The sequence below is a fragment of the Jaculus jaculus genome, chromosome 8 (genome assembly GCF_020740685.1).
Source record: "Jaculus jaculus isolate mJacJac1 chromosome 8, mJacJac1.mat.Y.cur, whole genome shotgun sequence".
Lineage (NCBI taxonomy): Eukaryota > Metazoa > Chordata > Mammalia > Rodentia > Dipodidae > Jaculus > Jaculus jaculus.
In genome coordinates this window covers 73,070,405-73,080,158 of record NC_059109.1, presented here as the reverse complement: position 1 = coordinate 73,080,158, position 9,754 = coordinate 73,070,405, and the positions used below count along the sequence as shown (strand labels likewise).

The window sequence follows — 9,754 nt, the reverse complement described above, 5'->3', positions numbered from 1 at the left end:
ATGGGTGCACCAGGGCCTTCAGCCACTGCAAATGAACTCCAGACACATGCACCCCCTTGTGCATCTGGCTAACATGGGTCCTGGGGAATCGAACCTGAGTCCTTTGGCTTTGCAGGCAAATGCCTTAACTGCTAAGCCATTCCTCCAGCCCTAATATCTTTAGACACAAGCATGTAGGTAAAACAATGGTAGAAAGTGCATACTGACTTTTCTACTGAGCTGAGAAGGAAATTGAACATTATTTAAATGTTCCTCACAGAGGTATGTTAGCAAAGAATTAAGTATGAAGTTTGAACTTTAAAGGAATGTTGGGTCACCTTCAGACATCTCTCTTGGATTCTCTTTGATTTACTTTTTATGAAAATTAGTATAGTGAAACAGTCAGTTTCTTTCCCCAGAAAAAGTGTTTCCTTGGGTAAAGTCTCATGTAAATATGCATATAATCCAAAGTATGTAATTCTGTACTTGTGGAGTGCCTTTATACTTTGTTGATACATCTTCCATGGAGATGTCAATGAATTTAATGCTCCACCTTTGAATAGTTTAAATGTTGAAATAAAAATAAGAAATGTAGGGGAAAAAAGAGAATAGAACAGTCATTACCAAAACCTGGGGAAGATGCAGAGGGATGGAAAAAGAATAGAGGACAGTAATGAGTTGCAGCTGGATAGAAGAATAATTTCTTTCTTTCTTGGTTTGTCTTTTTATTTAAAAAATATGGAATGCTTCATGAATTTGCAAATCATCCTTGGGCAGAGGCCATGCTAATTTCCTCTGTATTGTTCCAATTTTAGTATATGTGCTGCCAAAGTGAGCACGTTTTTGTTTTTTTGAAGTAGAGTCTCGCTCTAGCCTAGGCTGACCTGTAATTTATTATGTAGTCTCAGGCTGGCCTTGCTCTATCCCAGGCTAACATAGAACTCACTATGTGGTCTCAGGCTAGCCTCAATCTCATAGCTATCCTCTCACCTTGGCCTCCTAAGGGTTTAGATTAAAGGTGTGTATCACCATGCCTGGCAAAGTTTTAAAATTTTTATTATTTTTTACAAAAATTAATTTCTAATGCTATATAGCACAACAGGGTAACTATTGTTGACAAGAATTGAGTATTTAATAATAGCTAAAAGAAAAATTTGAATGTTCCTAACAGAGAAATAAATGTTTGAGGTAATAAACATGCCATTTCCCCCTGATTTGATCATTCCACATTGTGTAGATATAACTAAAGGTTACAATGACTGGACCTGTTGGTTCTCTTCTTTAATCCCAGTAGTTGGGAGGTAAGAGGATCATTATGAGTTTGAGGTCAGACTAAGACTACATAGTAATCCCAGGTCAGTCTGTGCTAAAGTGAGACCCTACCTCAAAAAGAAAGGTTAACAGCTGACAGAAAGCTGGAAGAAGCCATTCTGCATGCAGTTCAATGGGAGGAAGAGAAATCACCAGTGAAGATACTCAACAGTGGACACTGCAAGCCTTATATTTGCCACCAAGCCAAATGAGCCAATGGGTGCAATAGTGGCACATCTCTTATAGGGGAAACCAACCAACCTCTAATTGGACTGGAGGCCCTCTCCATGGGAGGGAATACATCCCTGATACTGAAAGCCTACAACAGGGGTAGTCATGAACCCTAGGGGTGTAATGTCTGCTACTGTCTGGCTAAATGTATATACTATGCTTATCAAACTGCCCAGTAAGCACTTTTCTTAATGTTCATACCCTTATATTAATGCTACTCTCACTTTTGGTAGAGAATCTTATCTTTTCAGATGGCAGTGACCTTGGGATGACTCAGAAGGCATTATGGTGCTAGAAAGAAGTGACAGGAGTGCTCAGCACCACAGTATCTTTATCATACCTTCCAAGACCCAGGGTACATTGTGGAAGACAGGGTACATTGTGGAAGAGGTGCCGGAAAGAATGTAAGAGCCAAAGGAAGGCTAAGACTCCTTACAACATGCTCCCTCCAGATACAAAATGGCCTGGATATCCATGACCTCACAGTACCTGACACTACCTACACAAGACCATCATAATAGGAGGAAAAGATCATGACATCAAAATAAAAGAGAGACTTATTGAGAGGGGGAGGGGATATGATGGCAAATGGACTTTAAAAGGGGAAGGTTGGGGGCGGGAGAGCATTACCATTGGATATTTTTTATAATCATGGAAGTTGTTAATAAAAAATTTTTGAAAAGAAAAGAAAAAAAGAAAGGTTAAAAGGTTACATTGTACTTTACCAATACAGATAATTTCTATGTAGCAACTAAACATATGTCAAAAATTTTAATATATATTGTACAGTTTCTAGCTGCTTAAGGCAAGAGAGTTAATCTGTTCCATGTTTTTCTTTCCATTATGGAACACAGACATTTTCACAAACACACTTGTTGCTTATAACTGACTACCTTTTGTAGCAATCCATATACAATGAACATAACCTTATTATCCATTCATCAAATTATGGTCATCTGGGTTTATTCCAGTTCTTGGCTATAATGAATTGAGCTACAAGCATGGTTGAGCAAATTTCTTTGTACTGATGTATTAGGATTATTTATTAGGATCATTTAGGATAAATGACCAGTAAGGGAATAACTGGGTCAGTTGGTAGCTCTATGTTCATCATTTTCAGGAATCTCCAAATTGATTTCCATAGTGGTTGTACAAGTTTACATTCCTACCAACAGTGGATGAGGGTTCCTCTTTCCCCACATCCTCACCAACATTTGTCGTTAATTTTTTTTTTTTTTACGATTGCGATCCTTACTGGAGTAAGGTAGAATCTCATGGTTGTTTTTACTTGTATTTTCCTAATGTTTAGGAATGTTGAACATTTTACTAAAGGTTTGTGAGCCATTTGTAGTTTTTCCTTTGGGAATTCACCATTCACTTTTCTGTGCCACTTTTGGAGTGGGTTGTTTGATTTTTTTTTATTGTTTAGTTTTTGAGTTCTTTGTAGATTCTAGATATTAGGCTTCTGTAGTTTAGCTGGCAAAGATTTTCTTCCATTCACTAGATAATCTATTGGATCTGCTTATGGTTTGTCTATGCAAAAGCTTTTTAGCTTCATGAGATCTCATTGGTTGAGTGTAATTTCCTGAGCTACTAGGGTTTTGTTCAGGAAGCCTTTCCTGACTCCTATATCATGAAAAGTTCTTCCTGGTTTTTCTTCCAGGAGGAGAAGAGTTTCAGGTCTTATATTGAGGGCTTTAATCCATTTGGACTTGGTTTATCTGTATGCAGAGATAAGTCAGTCTGGTTTCATTGTTTTTACATATGGTCATGCAATTTGTCCAACACCATTTATTGAAGATGCTGTCTTTTCTCCAGTCTGCATTTCTTGGCACCTTTGTCAAAGATCAAGTAGCTGTAGTTACTTGACCTAAAGTCTTAGTCTTCAATTTTGTTTGTGATGCTAGCTTCATAAAAAAGGAGTTAGGGAGGATTCCCTGATCTCTGATTATGCAAAACAGTTTGAGAAAAACTGGTTTCAGTTCTTCAATGAAGGTTTGATAGAATTGGGCTGAGAAGCCATCTGGTCCTGGACTTTTCCTTTTGGGGAGCTTTTTATAGGGTGCTTTATGGGGTTTGGTGCTTTCTTGTGTTTGTACTTTTGTGATCATGGCCTATTTTTGGTTATTGTGAATTTCTTCCTGTTGGGCTTTGCAGATATGTTGTTTGACTCTTCTGTGTGGAGTATTCTTTGAAGTATTCTTGGTAGGTTTGGCTTTGTGTCCATATAATCATAGAGTTGACTTTTTTCATGGAAAGTTTTCTTTTCACCAACTATTATGAGAGAAACTTTTGCTGTGTAGAGTAGCCTGGGTTGAAAGCCATAGTTTTTTAGACTTTGAAGTGTTCCATTCCAAGCCTTCTGGCTTTCAGGGTTTCAATAGAGAAATTTGATGTAATTCTGATGGGATTGCCTTTGTATGTAGTGAGTTGTTTTTCACTTGTTGCTTTTAGTACTGCCTCTTTTATTTTATTTTATATTTTTTGAGGTAGGGTCTCACTCTGGTCCAGGCTGACTTGGAATTAACTCTGTCATCTCAGGGTGACCTTGAACTCATGGCAATCCTCCTGCCTCTGCCTCCCGAGTGCTGGGATTAAAGGCATGCGCCACCACACCCGGCTTTCTCTCTTTGTTTTCATTGTTAAGAGTTTTACCTATGATGTTCCTTGGAGAGTTTTTTCTTTGGTCCTGTTTATTGGTGCTCTATGGACTTCTTGTACCTGGATGGGTCTCTCTTTTTGGAGTCTGGAAAAATTGTCTTCACTAGTTTTGTTGAATATGTTCTCTGTGCTTCTGGCCTGGTTTTTCTCTCCTTCTGGTATATCCATGATCCAAATGTTTGGTCATTTTAAGGTATTTCATAGTTCCCTCAAATTCTGTTCACTTGATTTTTTTTTACTTTTTTTTTCTTTTCACAATTTTTTAAATTATTTTATTATTTTTTTTAATTTTTAAATTTTTATTAACATTTTCCATGATTATTAAAAAAATATCCCATGGTAATTCCTTCCCTCCCCCCTGACACTTTCCCCTTTGAAATTCCATTCTCCATCATATTACCTCCCCATCTCAATCATTGTACTTACATATATACAATACCAACCTATTAAGTACCCTCCTCTCTTCCTTTCTCTTCCCTTTATATCTCCTTTTTAACTTACTGGCCTCTGCTACTAAGTATTTTCCTTCTCACGCAGAAGCCCAATCATCTGTAGCTAGGATCCACATATGAGGGAGAACATGTGGCACTTGGCTTTCTGGGCCTGGGTTGCCTCACTTAGTATAATCCTTTCCAGAGCCATTCATTTTTCTGCAAATTTCATAACTTTATTTTTCTTTACTGCTGAGTAGGACTCCATTGTATAAATGTGCCACATCTTCATTATCCACTCATCAGTTGAGGGACATCTAGGCTGGTTCCATTTCCCAGCTATTATAAACTGAGCAGCAATAAACATGGTTGATCACATACTTCTCAGGAAATGAGATGAGTCCTTAGGATATATGCCTAGAAGTGCTATAGCTGGGTCATATGGTAGATCAATCTTTAGCTGTTTTAGGAACCTCCACACTGATCACTTGATGTTTTTGAACTTAGCAAAGCTTTTGCGCTCCTGATTAGTTTCTTCTATCTTGTCTTCCAGGTCAGAGGTTCTATCTTCCACATTAATAACTCTGTTAGTGAGGGCTTCTATAGAGGTTTTTATAAACTCTATTTGATTTTTGTTGTGTTATTTTGCATTGTGTCCATCTATTTTTTTGTGGTATGATCACAGTTCAAGTTCTGATTTTCTTTTCTTTTATTGACACCTTCCATCATTATAAACAATATCTCATGGTAATTTCCTCCTTCCCCCCAGTTTTCCCTTTGAAACTCAATCTCCATCATATCCCCTCCCCCTTTCAACCAGTCTCTCCTTTATTTTGGTGTCATGACCTTTTCCTCCTAGTATGAGGGTCTTGTGTAGGTAGTATTAGACACTGTGAAGTCATGGATATCCAGGCCATTTTGTGTCTGGAGGAGCACGTTGTAAAGAGTCCTACCCTGCCTTTGGCTCTTACATTCTTTCTGCCACCTCTTCAGCAATGGACCCTGATCCATGGAAGGTGTGCTTGAGATATTCCAGTGCTGAGAACCCCTCTGCCACTTCTCAGCACCATGATGCCTTCTGATCATCCCAAGTCACTGCCATCTGAAAAGAGAAGCTTCTCTAACCAAAAGTGAGAGTAGCATTAATATAAGGGTATGAACATTAAGAGCAGTGCTTACTGGGTAGTTTGGTGAGCATAGTACATACATTTAGCCAGACAGCAGCAGACTTTATACCCCTAGGGCTCATGACTACTGCTGTTATAGGTTTTCAGTATCAGGGATATATTCAACTCCATGGAGAGGGCCTCCAGTCCAATTAGAGGGCAGTTGGTTTTCTCCATAGCAGATGTGCCACTATTGCATGTGCTGGCTCATCTCTCCTGGCTGGCCAAATATAAGCCTTGCAGTGTCCATTGTTGAGTATCTTTACTGGTGATGTCTCTCTCTGCCATTGAATTGCATGCAGCGTGGCTTTTTCTAGTTTTCTGTCAGCTGGTCTATGTGGAGGAGGTTTTCAGCTCAGTTCCATCAGGATTTCTCAGTCACCTTGAAGCCCAAGTATGTGATGTGGAGTCTTCAGCAATAGGGTCTTACCATCTATTCCCGGTGGGGAACCAAGGGCCTCAGCAATGGCCTGTAATGCTCTGGGGGCATCAGGTACCACCCGGGCCAACAACTCACTGGAAGGTATCCCATTCCTGGCACTGAAAGTTTCCTAGTAACAATCTATGGCTCCTGTGTGTTGCAATGTCCAAAAAACTAGGTTTCTGTATGACTTATTTATATACTCTTAGATTTTGATTATGCTTGCTCCACCTTTCCTTTATTCAGTTACTTTCCCTGACCTCATTTAGGCCTTTTCACAGTCATTAATCTGTCCTTTTAGTTATGTATATAAAATACCATCCTATTAAGAACCACCTTGCTCCCTTTCTATTCCCTTTATATCTCTTTTCTAGCTTACTGGCCTATGCTACTGAGTTTTCTTCTTACTCACACAGAAGTCCAGTCATTTATAACTAGGATCCACATATGAGAGAGAACATGTGACATTTGTCTTTCTGGGCCTGGGTTACCTCACTTAGTATAATCCTTTCAAATCCATCCATTTTCCTGCAAATTTCATAACTTCATTTTTCTTTACTGCTGAGTAGAACTGTCACGTCCGCCTCGACCAGCAAGGAAGACACAACCACCAGTTCTTCTTACAGCAGTTTATTCAGGCAGCTTCAAGCTTCATCACCCCTGAGCCTTGGGCGGGGATTCCTTATAAGCGCACTCACTCCACCCAATCACTCCAGGCCACGCAACCCCTCCAGACGAGAATCAGAAACCAATGAGTGGCAGAGATGGTAAACTCCTCCAAATATGGACTTGTTTGTCCCAAGCACTGAACTTCCATCAGGCGCCATCTTTAGGGCTTGGCCAGGGGTACTCTCCCCATAGGCCTTGGCCATGTGGGCCGAGGGGCTCCCCACAGCTCCCCCTTATTTATTATCTTAAGATGCGCTGCTGATACACAACGGGTGAAGGTAGAGGTCTGATCCCTGGTGTGCAAGTACCCTTTTCCCAGGGGAAGGAATATGAGTACAACCTTCATGCAATCAAACATGCCTCCCAGAGAGTCGCCCAACTGCTCGTAGGCAACCCCCTGTGCAGTGCTTTGCCTCACACCCTGAGTGTGATGAATACTTAGGAATACTATTTAAGGGCAGCAAGCCAAATCTGGGGAGACTGTCCTTCTTCTATCGCAGCAAAGGCCTGAGCTATCATGGCAGAGGTGCGGGCCTGTGCCCTTTTGAGGCGACAAATACACCACATGCATACCACGCAAACTAATATCAGCATTCCCCCCCAGGGCTCCTATGCCCGCCCACTCCTTTAGATGATTCACTGCAGCGGAGATCCATGTCGTCAGCCCAGTTGCCAGAGTAGAATTCACCATCACTATTTCAAAGCCGTAGATCCCGCAACAACTGTTAAAAACCTTGAGACCAGCTTCCCTGCAATTGGGAGGATAAGAGCCTGGACAGATTAGCTGATGTGTAACATCCATCTGCTATAATTGTAATGGAAGTAACCCTCTGGGATTGATACCAAATGAGGGGAGATTTTAATAAACTATAATTGTAACACTCGATAGGCTGGGTTTTTGTCACTTTATAGAACACAACTGGATGCAATTTAAAAAAGGTCATAAGAGAATGTTTAGGATAATGATTATCTATTTTTCCATCAAAGCAACGACTTAAAATGGCCCAAGCATCTATAGTTGCAGTTAAGACTCTGACTTGATAACTGTCATAAGGCACAATAAGAGTCTGTGGCATGAACCCAAAATGTTGTAGACACTGGCGGAGTCCTTCAATAGCAAGAACAGCCACAGCCATGGGGATATGCTCCACTGTTTTTCCAAGAGAGCTTTTAAGATGTATCCACAACAGAGGACCTTTCTGCCATAATACACCTGTGGGCTGTTCTACTGTTTGCAAGATGCAAAGATCTACAGGTGTTCCTTCTATTACTCTATGTAATTGGGCAGTAGAAATCTCTTCATTAACAACATTAATAGCTTTTTGGGCATCTTCTGTGAGGATTCTAGGTGAATTTAAAGCTGTATCTCCCTCTAATATTTTGAATAGTGGCTTTAAGACATAATTAGGTATTTTTAAATATGGACGAATCCAGTTTATAAATGTTCCATGTTCTCTAGCAAAATCTAAATCTCTTCCTAGTTTTTCCCAACTGGTCACTGTCAAGTTTCCCGACACGGCAAACCAGGGGGCTGCTGTATCACATTCCTTATCACATTCCTTCAAGAAACATTGCAGGGTGGCTGTACTCAATTCCAACCCTAAATAGCCTCTAATTTTCCAGAGGACCTTCCCCAAACCCTGGGGTTGTTTCTAGCACCTGCTTCCTGGCGTCCTAAATAGCCTCTAATTTTCCTGAGAACCTTCCCCAAACCCTGAGGTTGTAAGCCCAACTTACTGGGGACTTACCCTGCATGCACCCCTGACTGTTGTAAGTTCTGAACTCTTCGGTGGGGGAGTCGGGTTCCCCGTATGGGCCACCACTTGTCGCGTCCGCCTCGACCAGCAAGGAAGACACAACCACCAGTTCTTCTTACAGCAGTTTATTCAGGCAACTTCAAGCTTCATCTCCCCCAAGCCTCGGGCGGGGATTCCTTATAAGCGCACTCACTCTGCCCAATCACTCCAGGCCACGCAACCCCTCCAGATGAGCATCAGAAACCAATGAGTGGCAGAGATGGCAAACTCCTCCAAATATGGACTTGTTTGTCCCAAGCACTGAACTTCCGTCAGGCGCCATCTTTAGGGCTTGGCCAGGGGTACTTTCCCCATAGGCCTTGGCCATGTGGGCCGAGGGGCTCCCCACAAAGAACTCCATTGTGTAATTATGCCAAATCTTCATTATCCACTCATCAGTTGAGGGACATCTAAGTTGTTTACATTTCCTAGCTATTGTGAATAGAGTGGCAGTAAATATGGTTGAACAAGTATCTCTAAAGTAGTGAAACATGTCCTTACAATATATGTTTAGGAGTTCTAGAGCTGGGTCATATGATAGATCTATTTTTAGGTGTCTTAGGAACCTCCACACTGATTTCCACAATGGCTGGACCAGATTGCATTCCCACCAACAGTGTAGAAGGGTTCTTCTTTTTCCGCATCCTCACCAGCAACTATGCTCATTTATTTTCATGATGGTAGCCAATCTGACAGGAGTGAGATGGAATCTCAACATAGTTTAATCTGCATTTCCCTAATGACATGTCGAACATTTTTTAAGATGTTTATATGCCATTTTGTTTATATAAGATGTTTCTTCTTTTGAGAACTCTCTATTTAGTTCCAAAGCCCATTTTTAATTTTTATTTTATTTTATTTATTTATTTGAGAGCAACAGACACAGAGAGAAAGACAGATAGAGGGAGAGAGAGGGAATGGGTGCGCCAGGGCTTCCAGCCTCTGCAAACGAACTCCAGATGCGTGCGCCCCCTTGTGCATCTGGCTAACGTGGGACCTGGGGAACCGAGCCTCGAACTGGGGTCCTTAGGCTTCACAGGCAAGCGCTTAACCACTAAGCCATCTCTCCAGCCCCATAGCCCATTTTTA

At 41.0% G+C, this 9,754-nt stretch overlaps 1 non-coding gene across 1 annotated transcript; it reads right to left on the bottom strand.

Annotated features, from left to right (window-relative positions):
• Positions 1-711: 711 nt before the first annotated feature.
• LOC123463091 lies at positions 712-818 on the bottom strand. The gene has a single exon (XR_006638703.1). It is a non-coding gene; the product is annotated as a U6 spliceosomal RNA (small nuclear RNA).
• Between the last annotated feature and the right edge of the window lie 8,936 nt (positions 819-9,754).